This window comes from Bidens hawaiensis, unplaced genomic scaffold, assembly GCF_021521415.1.
Source record: "Bidens hawaiensis isolate Kalapana, Puna unplaced genomic scaffold, B.hawaiensis_p1.1 tig00037590_1, whole genome shotgun sequence".
Lineage (NCBI taxonomy): Eukaryota > Viridiplantae > Streptophyta > Magnoliopsida > Asterales > Asteraceae > Bidens > Bidens hawaiensis.
The window spans coordinates 1-10,275 of NW_027505489.1; the positions used below are offsets into that span (position 1 = coordinate 1).

Consider the following 10,275-nt stretch of genomic DNA (forward strand, 5'->3'; position numbering starts at 1 on the left):
AAATTTAAGTTGGTTTTTATAAGTTTGATGGTCAAAGTATAAATGACAAAAATTTTAAGTTGGTTTTTATAAGTTTGATGGTCAAAATATAAAAGGAAAAACTAAGTTTGGTTGCTTGTGACAAAAGTTGAAAGTTTTGTTGCCAAGTATAAAACGCAAAAGTAAGTTTTTTGAACAAAATGTAAAATATAAAAGTTTAACTTAGTTTTTAATATACTATAATAATTTAAATAGTAGATATCTTCTTGCGACCTTAATTTTCACATGAAGCTCATCTAACAACCGTTTTCTAAGTGCAGATGAATTATTGTGTGCGGGTTGTGCTTGTTTCACTTGTTGTGCTGGAATTTTGGGCACATACGCAGCTACAGGACAATCAGACAAGCAAAAATACGAAAGGTTGAGGGAGTAATAATTGGTGTTAAGGTAACAAGTATATGATGGTTCGTCTTGTTTATGTCGTTAAGATGGGCAATTTGTAGGGAAATAAGAGTTATTTTCGTCTCTATGAGATGAATAATATCAACTATAATTGTATTTGTTTTTGTTATAGAGCATAGGATAACTTTAAGTTATATATGTTAAGTGTTGCGTACATTTGAACAAATGAATTCGGTAATCAAATCCAACAATCAAGGCACGATCGATATTGCTAAAATATGTGAGTGACTCTTTCCTTATTAATCAGCAAACGAAAAAAGATACGATTAAACAAAACCATAGTCGGGTTTATATAATACCCGCAAATTACATGATTTAAAACTTGAATTTTAACTGTAAATTCAAAACAAAGTAAATATAAAAATAATAAGGGATAATTACGAATCTAGCCATCTGACCAACTCACCTTACCAAAATAAAAATTGAAAAATGGGTTTTACAAATTTATTAAACCAATAGGAGCCCTCCATATGTTACTTTCTCGCCTAGTTGGAGAAAAAATTGTGAATTTCTAGCCAAAATTAAATTAAAATTAAAAAATATCAATATTTTATATGATTCTCGTTGACTCAACGAGAATTTGTGGGCTTTTCTCGCCGGTATTAAAAAAAATACATTCTCACTAAATTTAAAAAAATATTTTGTTTTCATATAAAAAGATCATAAATCAATTAAAAATAAAAAAATTTACAAAACATAAAAATTGAAGTTTTCATATTCAAATCATAATATAAAAAAATTTAAATAATTTTTAAGAAAGTTAATTACCTTCTTTATAACAAATGCCTTTATAATTTTTAAGTAAAAAATAAAAGATTTAAAGTTTTTAAAATTTGAATGCCTAAATGAAGTTAATCCATTAAAATTTTTAAAGGTAGTTGTTATAAAGAAGGTAATTAACTTTCTTAATAATTATCTAAATTTTTTATATTATAACTTGAATTTGAAAACTACAAATTTTGTTTTAAAAAAAATTATTTTTAATGGATTTTGTTTCTTTTTTAATGAAAATAAAATAATTTTGATTTTCTTTAAATTGAGGGAGAATTCATTATATTTTTAAAACCGGCGAGCAAAGCCGATAGTTTCTTGCTAAGTCAGCGAGAATCATATAAATATTATTTTTTTATTACTTTTTTCATTTAATTTTTGGACGAGAAAGTTGCACTTTTTCTCATTAACTAGGAGAGAAATGGACATATGGTGAGCTCGTATTGGTTTAATAAATTTGTAAAATCAAGTTTTCAATGTTCATTTTTGTAAAATAAGTTGGTCAAAGGACTAGATCCATAATGTTCCCAAATAATAATCCATTGATCAGATCTCCTCAAAGTCATACTATGAGGTCAAACCAAACCACTCTTATCTAGAAGTGTTGTCCTCGTTTAATACTCTCTCTCCCTCTCCTCTCCCTCTCCCAATGTACACTTGCATTCTTCATCATGATATCATTGGTATTTCACCATCCTCACTCGCCAACGATTTGGTGAACATATCGGCTTCTAGATAATTTATTTCAGCATACTCCAATCTGATTTAACAATTAAGTATCTTTTCTCTAATGAAATGATAGTGTGAACTTCAACTTTAACAATTAAGTACCTTTTCTCTAACAAAATGATAGTGTACTTCAACTTTACTAGCTACGCGTGCTCTTGAGCTGCCATTGTTGCCACAATATACTCGGCTTCAGTACGAGACACTTGGTGGCTTTTGCTGTGTTATAGCTCCTGACCCCACCAAAAAATGCATACCTGGTTGTTGATCGGCGGGTAGTTAAGTCTCGGGCATAATAACCGCGATGCCCATTAATTCGATTTTCGACTCCCTCTTAAACATGACTCTGAAACCAGGTGTTCCTTTAGCATTCCTTAATGCCTTTCAAAATGAACCGACTTAACACTCCTATTGCATACGCAATATCCGGTTTACTAAGCATTAAATGAAACTTCCCATCATTTTTTGATATATAGTTGTGTCTATTCACTTCTTCATTCGTCGACCCAAAGGTGTACATTGGTCTCCATTGGGATCATCGGCTTACAGCTCGTCATTCTGAGTCTGCTTAATGGCTCAACCGAATATTTGTGTTGGTGAAGCAAAATCCCATTTGGTTCATATTTTAACTCCAATCCGAGAAAGTAACTTTGTCTTTCTATGACTTTCATATTAAACCGGGTACCCAAGTTTTCTTTTCATTAGTCGATCACACTTCTTAAGTCTCCCGTGATAATCAAGACTGTCACCTTTGTCTTTTTTATTCTTACAAATAGATACCGGTTAATACAATTATGTTTAATGGTTTGGTCATTTTTCTCTCATTTTAGTGCAAAACCATGTCTTTAAACTTTTAAAAGTTCAATAAATGATAGCCTTAAGGAAAACCAAATGCTTTACTTTCTACAATAATTTTTTCAATAATAATGTGTTTAGGTAATTATAAAACTATACAAAACTTGATATTTAATCGCTTGGCTAAAGTTAAGAGAGAACATTTGTAACCTCTAAAATATTTACAACCATTTTGGCGGCAAAACTCTTCTTCTCTCTACAACATTCAGTTGCAGGTAGGTTTCAACTTGTTGATTTCATCTCAAAATCATGCCACCATACATCCAATTCCTCATCCTATTACTACCCACCATCTTCATCCCAACATCTTCTTCACCCCCAATCAACCTAACCCTAATCGGGTCGGCCCATTTCACCACCACCTCTGAAGAGGTATGTACCCGCCTCAACACCGAGCGAGGCGGGTCAACCCACAAGATATAGACAAGAGGCTTGAAATCAAGATATTATGAAGGCACAAAGCCAAAACCTATGCGCATGGCGCATATCACATATGCTCACGCATATCACATATGCTCATGCATCACATGCTCAGGCATCACATATGCTCACGCATCACATATGCTCACGCATATCACATCTGCGCGTGGCGCATCCGCGCGTGGCGCATATCACATGCTTGTGCATATCACATCTGCGCATGAAACATCTGCGCGTGAGAATAAAGAGAAGACCTCGCGCATCCTCAGGATAGGCGCGTATCACACATGCACATAATCAACCTCGTCCTTATCCAAATCAGGATTAGGGCAACCTTGATTGTGCACGTCAGACAACCTTCCAGAAGGTATCTTTTTAAGGAATAAGAATATGCTGATGTTGACAGCTGCCAATGAAGGGTGAACAACTCAGCAAAACCCATGTGCTACCACGTGATTATAACCAATGAAAAAGCACCAGGTGTCCCAAGGACACGTGGCGCAAAGCAATTGGAGGAGGCCAACAAGGCTAAGCCCAATCAGTGGAAACCCTAGCACTATAAATACCACATCAACTCCACAAGGAGAGGCACACTCAATCACACAGTATTCAGCTATATTAAGCAATACACTCCAATTTCCTTACTCTCATATTATTATCTTCTCCTACAAATTCTTATTCTCACACCGGAGGGTTACCCCAAAGAGGACCCCTCTGTCCCTTTCTGAGGGGTAAGTTTACGGTGTTGTTCATTTTGTAGGTGGAAGAACCCAGATCCCGGAGAACCATCGGTGAAATAGCATAATCACACCCGAGGAAAGTAGATCGTTTACCAGTGAGTCGATCCACGTTTCTTCAACCTCCATCATCCTCACCCAAGAACTCCCCGTCTGCACCTCCCGTTCGTACTCCCCAACGGGCCGGATCCTCCACTCTTACCCGATCCGGTTCTTCAACAAATCATCAAACGCCACCGTCTCATTCTCCGCCCACTTTACCTTCACCATCACCCCACCACCGCCACCCTGCGTCTCCGGCGACGGCATCGCGTTCCTAATCGCCTCCGACCCCACCACCTTACCACACTCCGACGGCTTCATCGGGTTACCCGACTCCCATCTCTCCGACCCGTTTCTCGCCGTCGAATTCGATACCCGTTTCAACGCGGGTCATGGGGATATTAATGATAACCATGTCGGGCTTGATGTGAACTCGATTGTGTCGGTTGCCGCGGTGGATTTGAATTCGAAAGGGGTGGTTTTGAAAAGCGGGAGACGGGTTTCGGTTTGGATCGAGTACCGGGATGAAGAGAAGATGATTCGGGTTTGGGTCGGGTATAAGGAGTCGAAACCGGAGCGTCCGGTTCTTTCGGTACCGATTGATGTTTCGGTTATTTTGAATGAGTTTATGTATGTCGGGTTTTCGGGTTCGAACGGGCGGGGGTCGTCGATCCACTCGATCGAAAAGATTCAGTTTCATACATTCAAGTCGTTAAACCCGAACGTACAAATGGAAACGCGGTCGTCGAGAACGTGTTTGATTTGCTACCCCGAAGATCCCGGGTTCGAAGAGTTGGAAGTCGGGATGCGAGGGAATAATAATCGTAAAGACGATCGGGTACTCGAGTTGGCTTTCGGGTGGGTGATGTTAACCGCGTGTTTGATCATTTTCGCGGGTTTTCTCATGGTTTATTGTGTGTGTTTGAATAAACGAGAAGCGTTAAGACGACGGTGTCAAGAACGGCCTGAAATGTATCGGTTTCAGGAAACCGAGGTCCCGAAAAAGCTGAAGTTAGTGGATATTCGGTCGGCGACGAAAGGGTTTGACCCGAACCGGATTATAGGGCAGGGCGCGTCTGCGGTCGTGTATGAGGCTCATATTCCATCGTGCGGGAATGTGGCTGTGAAGCGGTTTAGTAAAGCGAGTCAAACGGGTTTGCTCGGGAACCAGTTCGCGACCGAGCTTGCGACAATTGTGGGATGTTTAAAGCACAAGAATTTAGTCCAGTTACAAGGATGGTGTTGTGAGGGTAACGAGTTGGTTCTCGTTTATGAGTACATGCCGAATGGGTCGTTAGATAAAGTAATACATAAACGAACGAATAACCAACCGTTAACGTATGAAAAACGGTTAAACATACTTCTCGGGGTCGCGTCGGCTTTGGTGTATTTACACGAAGAATGCGAACGACAGATTATTCACCGAGACGTGAAAACGTGTAATATTATGCTCGACGCGGATTTTAATGCGAAATTAGGGGATTTCGGGTTGGCTGAGGTTTACTAGCATAACGCTCGTAAACGTGACGCGACACTGCCAGCTGGCACTATGGGGTACCTAGCACCCGAATACGTGTTTTCGGGTGTACCAAGTGTGAAAACAGATGTTTACAGTTTTGGAGTATTGGTATTGGAAGTGGCGTCGGGGCAGCGGGCAGTGAACGAGGATGGGGTGGTAGTGACGGATTGGATGTGGGATTTATGGGAAAAGCGGATATTAATAGCCGCGGCTGACCCGAAGCTGATGGGGCGGTATGATAAGGTCGATATGGAGCGGATGCTGATGGCGGGTTTGATTTGTGTGCACCCAAATGACCGATTGAGGCCGACAATGAAGGAGGCGGGGCGGATGTTGAGAGGCGGGATGGTACCCGATTTGCCGGTTAGGAAGCCGGTGGTGATGATTCAGTCGGTGATGCCAGAGCGGGCGGCGGAGTTGGTGGCGAGGTTGGGTGGTGATGACTTGGATACACCGTGGTCAACACCAAGGACTCATTTTAGTAAAGGGAACTAGTTTGTGTTTTTGAAAAGGTAGGTCCCAGCAGAGCCCAGTTGGACCCGCAAGACTCACCTTGAACAGGGACGTCTGCACAACGACCAACTGCTCCCGCAGGACCCACCATGCTTAGAGAAAACCTTACGCGCAGTACGCCAGCTGTACCCGCAGGGAAAGCCTCCCAATGGTGAAGTACCCCGCCTGTTCCCGCAGTTGCAGATACAAGCCATCAGGGAAGGCTACCCGCACTAACAGCAAGGCTACACGCACAAGGCACTAGCTACTTCAGTAGTCACATGAAGGAATGAGCAAGGCGGGAATATTCCCGCCTAAATGAGCCAGTCCGTATGCTTCTGGAAGATCTTTTGTACTATACCTACTAAGGTATGGGCAGAACAGACGATTTGACCAGAACAGCCCATGAACCAATCACAGGGTGACAGCTCACCGACAACAGTACGAGGAGGAGCACCCTCTAGTACTGTTTGTCACTATTAGCCGCTGCCTACTCACCAACCCTTATGAAAGGACGTGCGCAGCCTACAGTTGGTGGAACAGTGCGTAGCCGGCAGTAAAGGAACAGTGTACAGCCGACCTTGTTACTGTCGGTCGTAGCCTATCCACCAACCAGCATGGCCTGTGCGTAGTCCACTGTTGGTGGAACAGGAATACTATTCAGCCGGCTGTACCTTCTAGGAAACCTACCTTCGGCTATAAATACTCCAACACCTTGGAATGGTAAGGACATCATCTGATATCTCACTCTTATCTAGCAATCTCTTAATATACGCTTATATTCAGAGCAATCTAGTCTGATTCTCACGCCGAAGGGTGGTCACAAGGAGGAACCCCCCCCCCCTTCTCAGTGATGAGCTTACGGTGTCTGTTTTGCAGGTCCCCTGAAGAACAACCTTCTCTGCTGGATCTCATCCTCGTGGGAAACATTACTTAACCCCCAGATTATCCATAATCTGCCCCGGGTCACTTAGTGTTTCTTCATTGGCGCCATCCGTGGGACTCGAACCCACGACCACGTGGTTAAAAGCATACCGTAAGGAACAGAGTTCGAACCGTATTCAAGGACGATTGGGATCTTTTGCGCATCCGCATCCTTCCACACCCGGCTCATCCCCAGCATCACCATCCCGGACTCCGCAAACCGGTAAACCGGAGATTGGACTCGGGATATCTTCGAGAACCATTCCGCCTCCTGGTAGTTGGAGGCGTGAAGGCTGGGAAGTGCTTGCCCATTCTTGAATTTCATGGCAAGGGGGATGGCACGAGCGGAGATGTAGAAGAACTCCCGCTTCCACGAACGAAGACTGCGCTCGGTTGCGCAAATCTTCAAACCCTTGATCCGGGTTATCAGGGTATACCACCCCTGGATGCACCTCCAAGAGTAGAAGGTCATCAGGCGGTCAACATAGGGCTCAATGCCCAGAATCCGGCACACCCACTCGAAGTGCCGAATCTTGGCAATCGCCATCGGGTGCACCTCGGTCAGGTGCACACCGTGCCTCTCCAGGACACGGTACACAAACTTTGTCAATGGGAACCTAAGATTCCCATAAACAAAGAATGCAGCATATACCCAGATCTTGCCTCTGGGGGCATCGTACACCGTCTGATGGGGTTCAGGAAACTCAGGCTCGAGAGACTCGAGCATGAACTTCCTGACGACGTACTGATACAGATCGACAGGCAGAGCACACTAGCACTCGCCAGCAGTACTCTTGTCATCGGCTGTAGCTTCGACATCGTGAGAAGACATCTTGCAGATGAAAGAAGAAAACGATTTCAAGAGAATGCTCGACTGAAAAGGTGAGTATTCGCCGGAAATCGTTAAAGATGAAGAGAGAAGTGAAAGTGTGAATTGCAAAGGACCCTCTCCCCCTTTATATACTAATCGCAATTAATGCGATGAATTTAATGCGGAAGAGAGAGAAATCGAAGGTGCAATGAAACTATGACACGTGGCAAAAAGCAAGCTGGCAACAGCTGTTGAAAGGACGCGTACCATTAATTTCGCGGCCACGCGCCCGAAAAATCGCGTCCACGCGCCTGAAAAAGCGTCTGGAATGACCAGGTACTGTCACGTCACCATAACTTCCTGCACGTCCTGACACAGTCAGAAGAAACCGTCGCATGACGTTTCAGAGGTTTGGATTGTTCTTATCCTTTCACCAACTCTTCGAATTTCAAAATTCAAAAAGATTCAAAAGTAAGCGGGAAAATACCCCTTACCTTGGCAACCAAGTAACCATAAGACGGGTGCGGGTACAGTGTCAAGGCAAAACCCTTCACATACTTAGCACCCGCAGGGAATTGACGCCAGGAATACCTTGGAAGTAAAGTAACCATAAGACGAGTGCGGGTACAGTGTCAAGGCAAAACCCTTCACATACTTAGCACTCTGCAGGGAATTCAAACCAAGAAGGATCTTCTGGGCCATGCTTGCGGAGACGGGAATAACATCCCCGCGTGACGGGAACGTCGAGAACTATATTGTTTGAAACTCCAAGATGGAATTGATGGTTTTAGCATAGTTGATCAGTATGTTGAAAACTACCAAAACCCCATGGAGAATCCACACAAGTGGGACTCAACGCTCCTGACTTGCGAGGAGGTTACAAACCTACCCGCTTCATGCCCAAAGATGAAGCAGAAAAGTCGGGAATTTCTGCGTGACATCAGGAAAACCGCGGGAAGAATCACCACGAAAAACCTAAAAACTAAACCCTTTTCAAAACCCCTTGCTAAGTCCAAAAGTTCACCTCACTTATTAATAATTCATGAGAAGAACATTGGACTGGGGGGACTTGAAGAGGTAGGTCCCAGCAGAGCCCAGTTGGACCCGCAAGACTCACCTTGAACAGGGACGTCTGCGCAACGACCAACTGCTCCCGCAGGACCCACCATGCTCAGAGAAAACCTTACGCGCAGTACGCCAGCTGTACCCGCAGGGAAAGCCTCCCAATGGTGAAGTACCCCGCCTGTTCCCGCAGTTGCGGATACAAGCCATCAGGGAAGGCTACCCGCACTAACAGCAAGGCTACACGCACAAGGCACTAGCTACTTCAGTAGTCACATGAAGGAATGAGCAAGGCGGGAATATTCCCGCCTAAATGAGCCAGTCCGTATGCTTCTGGAAGATCTTTTGTACTATACCTACTAAGGTATGGGCAGAACAGACGATTTGACCAGAACAGCCCATGAACCAATCACAGGGTGACAGCTCACCGACAACAGTACGAGGAGGAGCACCCTCTAGTACTGTTTGTCACTATTAGCCGCTGCCTACTCACCAACCCTTATGAAAGGACGTGCGCAGCCTACAGTTGGTGGAACAGTGCGTAGCCGGCAGTAAAGGAACAGTGTACAGCCGACCTTTTTACTGTCGGCCGTAGCCTATCCACCAACCAGCATGGCCTGTGCGTAGTCCACTGTTGGTGGAACATGAATACTATTCAGCCGGCTGTACCTTCTAGGAAACCTACCTTCGGCTATAAATACTCCAACACCTTGGAATGGTAAGGACATCATCTGATATCTCACTCTTATCTAGCAATCTCTTAATATACGCTTATATTCAGAGCAATCTAGTCTGATTCTCACGCCGGAGGGTGGTCACAAGGAGGAACCCCCCCCCCCTTCTCAGTGACGAGCTTACGGTGTTTGTTTTGCAGGTCCCCTGAAGAAAAACCTTCTCTGCTGGATCTCATCCTCGTGGGAAACATTACTTAACCCCCAGATTATTTATAATCTGCCCCGGGTCACTTAGTGTTTCTTCAGTTTTGAACTTTGAAGTGTTAGTAAATTGATGATGATTTGGTGGGCTTATTTTGGCAGTATAAGTTTTGTATTGCTGATTGTGATTTTTGAAAGAAAAATATAATGCAAATTGTTCTTGAAGCATGTGAATTATAAAGATATGATTACTTTTTGTTCGTGTTTTAACTAATTTAATGATGTTATTTTGAAAATGTTGTAAGAAAGTGACCACGTTGAATTAATATATTAATAGAAACTTGTATGTCAAAAGTTGAACTGGCCCTCTAGAAGACTAGAACCTTTCTGCAAATGTGCATGCCAAGATACGCCTTTAATAATTCTATGTTGTCTCTTGGAACACTTGTCGTTTAGATGAAAGTAATATTTGTAAGAAACCTAAAACTTATTTTAATTGTTGTTTTAATGGAAATGTTGATAATAATACACTAGAGTTAAAAAAAATTGTAATTAACTTTGTGTACATAATTGAATAAGCCCCTTCATCAAATCAAACTA

General features: G+C 43.0%; 1 pseudogene across 1 annotated transcript; it reads left to right on the forward strand.

The window, feature by feature from the left end:
• Positions 1 to 3,042: 3,042 nt before the first annotated feature.
• LOC143613487 (L-type lectin-domain containing receptor kinase S.6-like) lies at positions 3,043 to 9,817 on the forward strand (annotated as a pseudogene). Its single transcript, XR_013150126.1, has 3 exons — positions 3,043 to 3,145; positions 4,064 to 6,027; positions 9,802 to 9,817. The product of XR_013150126.1 is annotated as an L-type lectin-domain containing receptor kinase S.6-like (transcript).
• Positions 9,818 to 10,275: the final 458 nt, after the last annotated feature.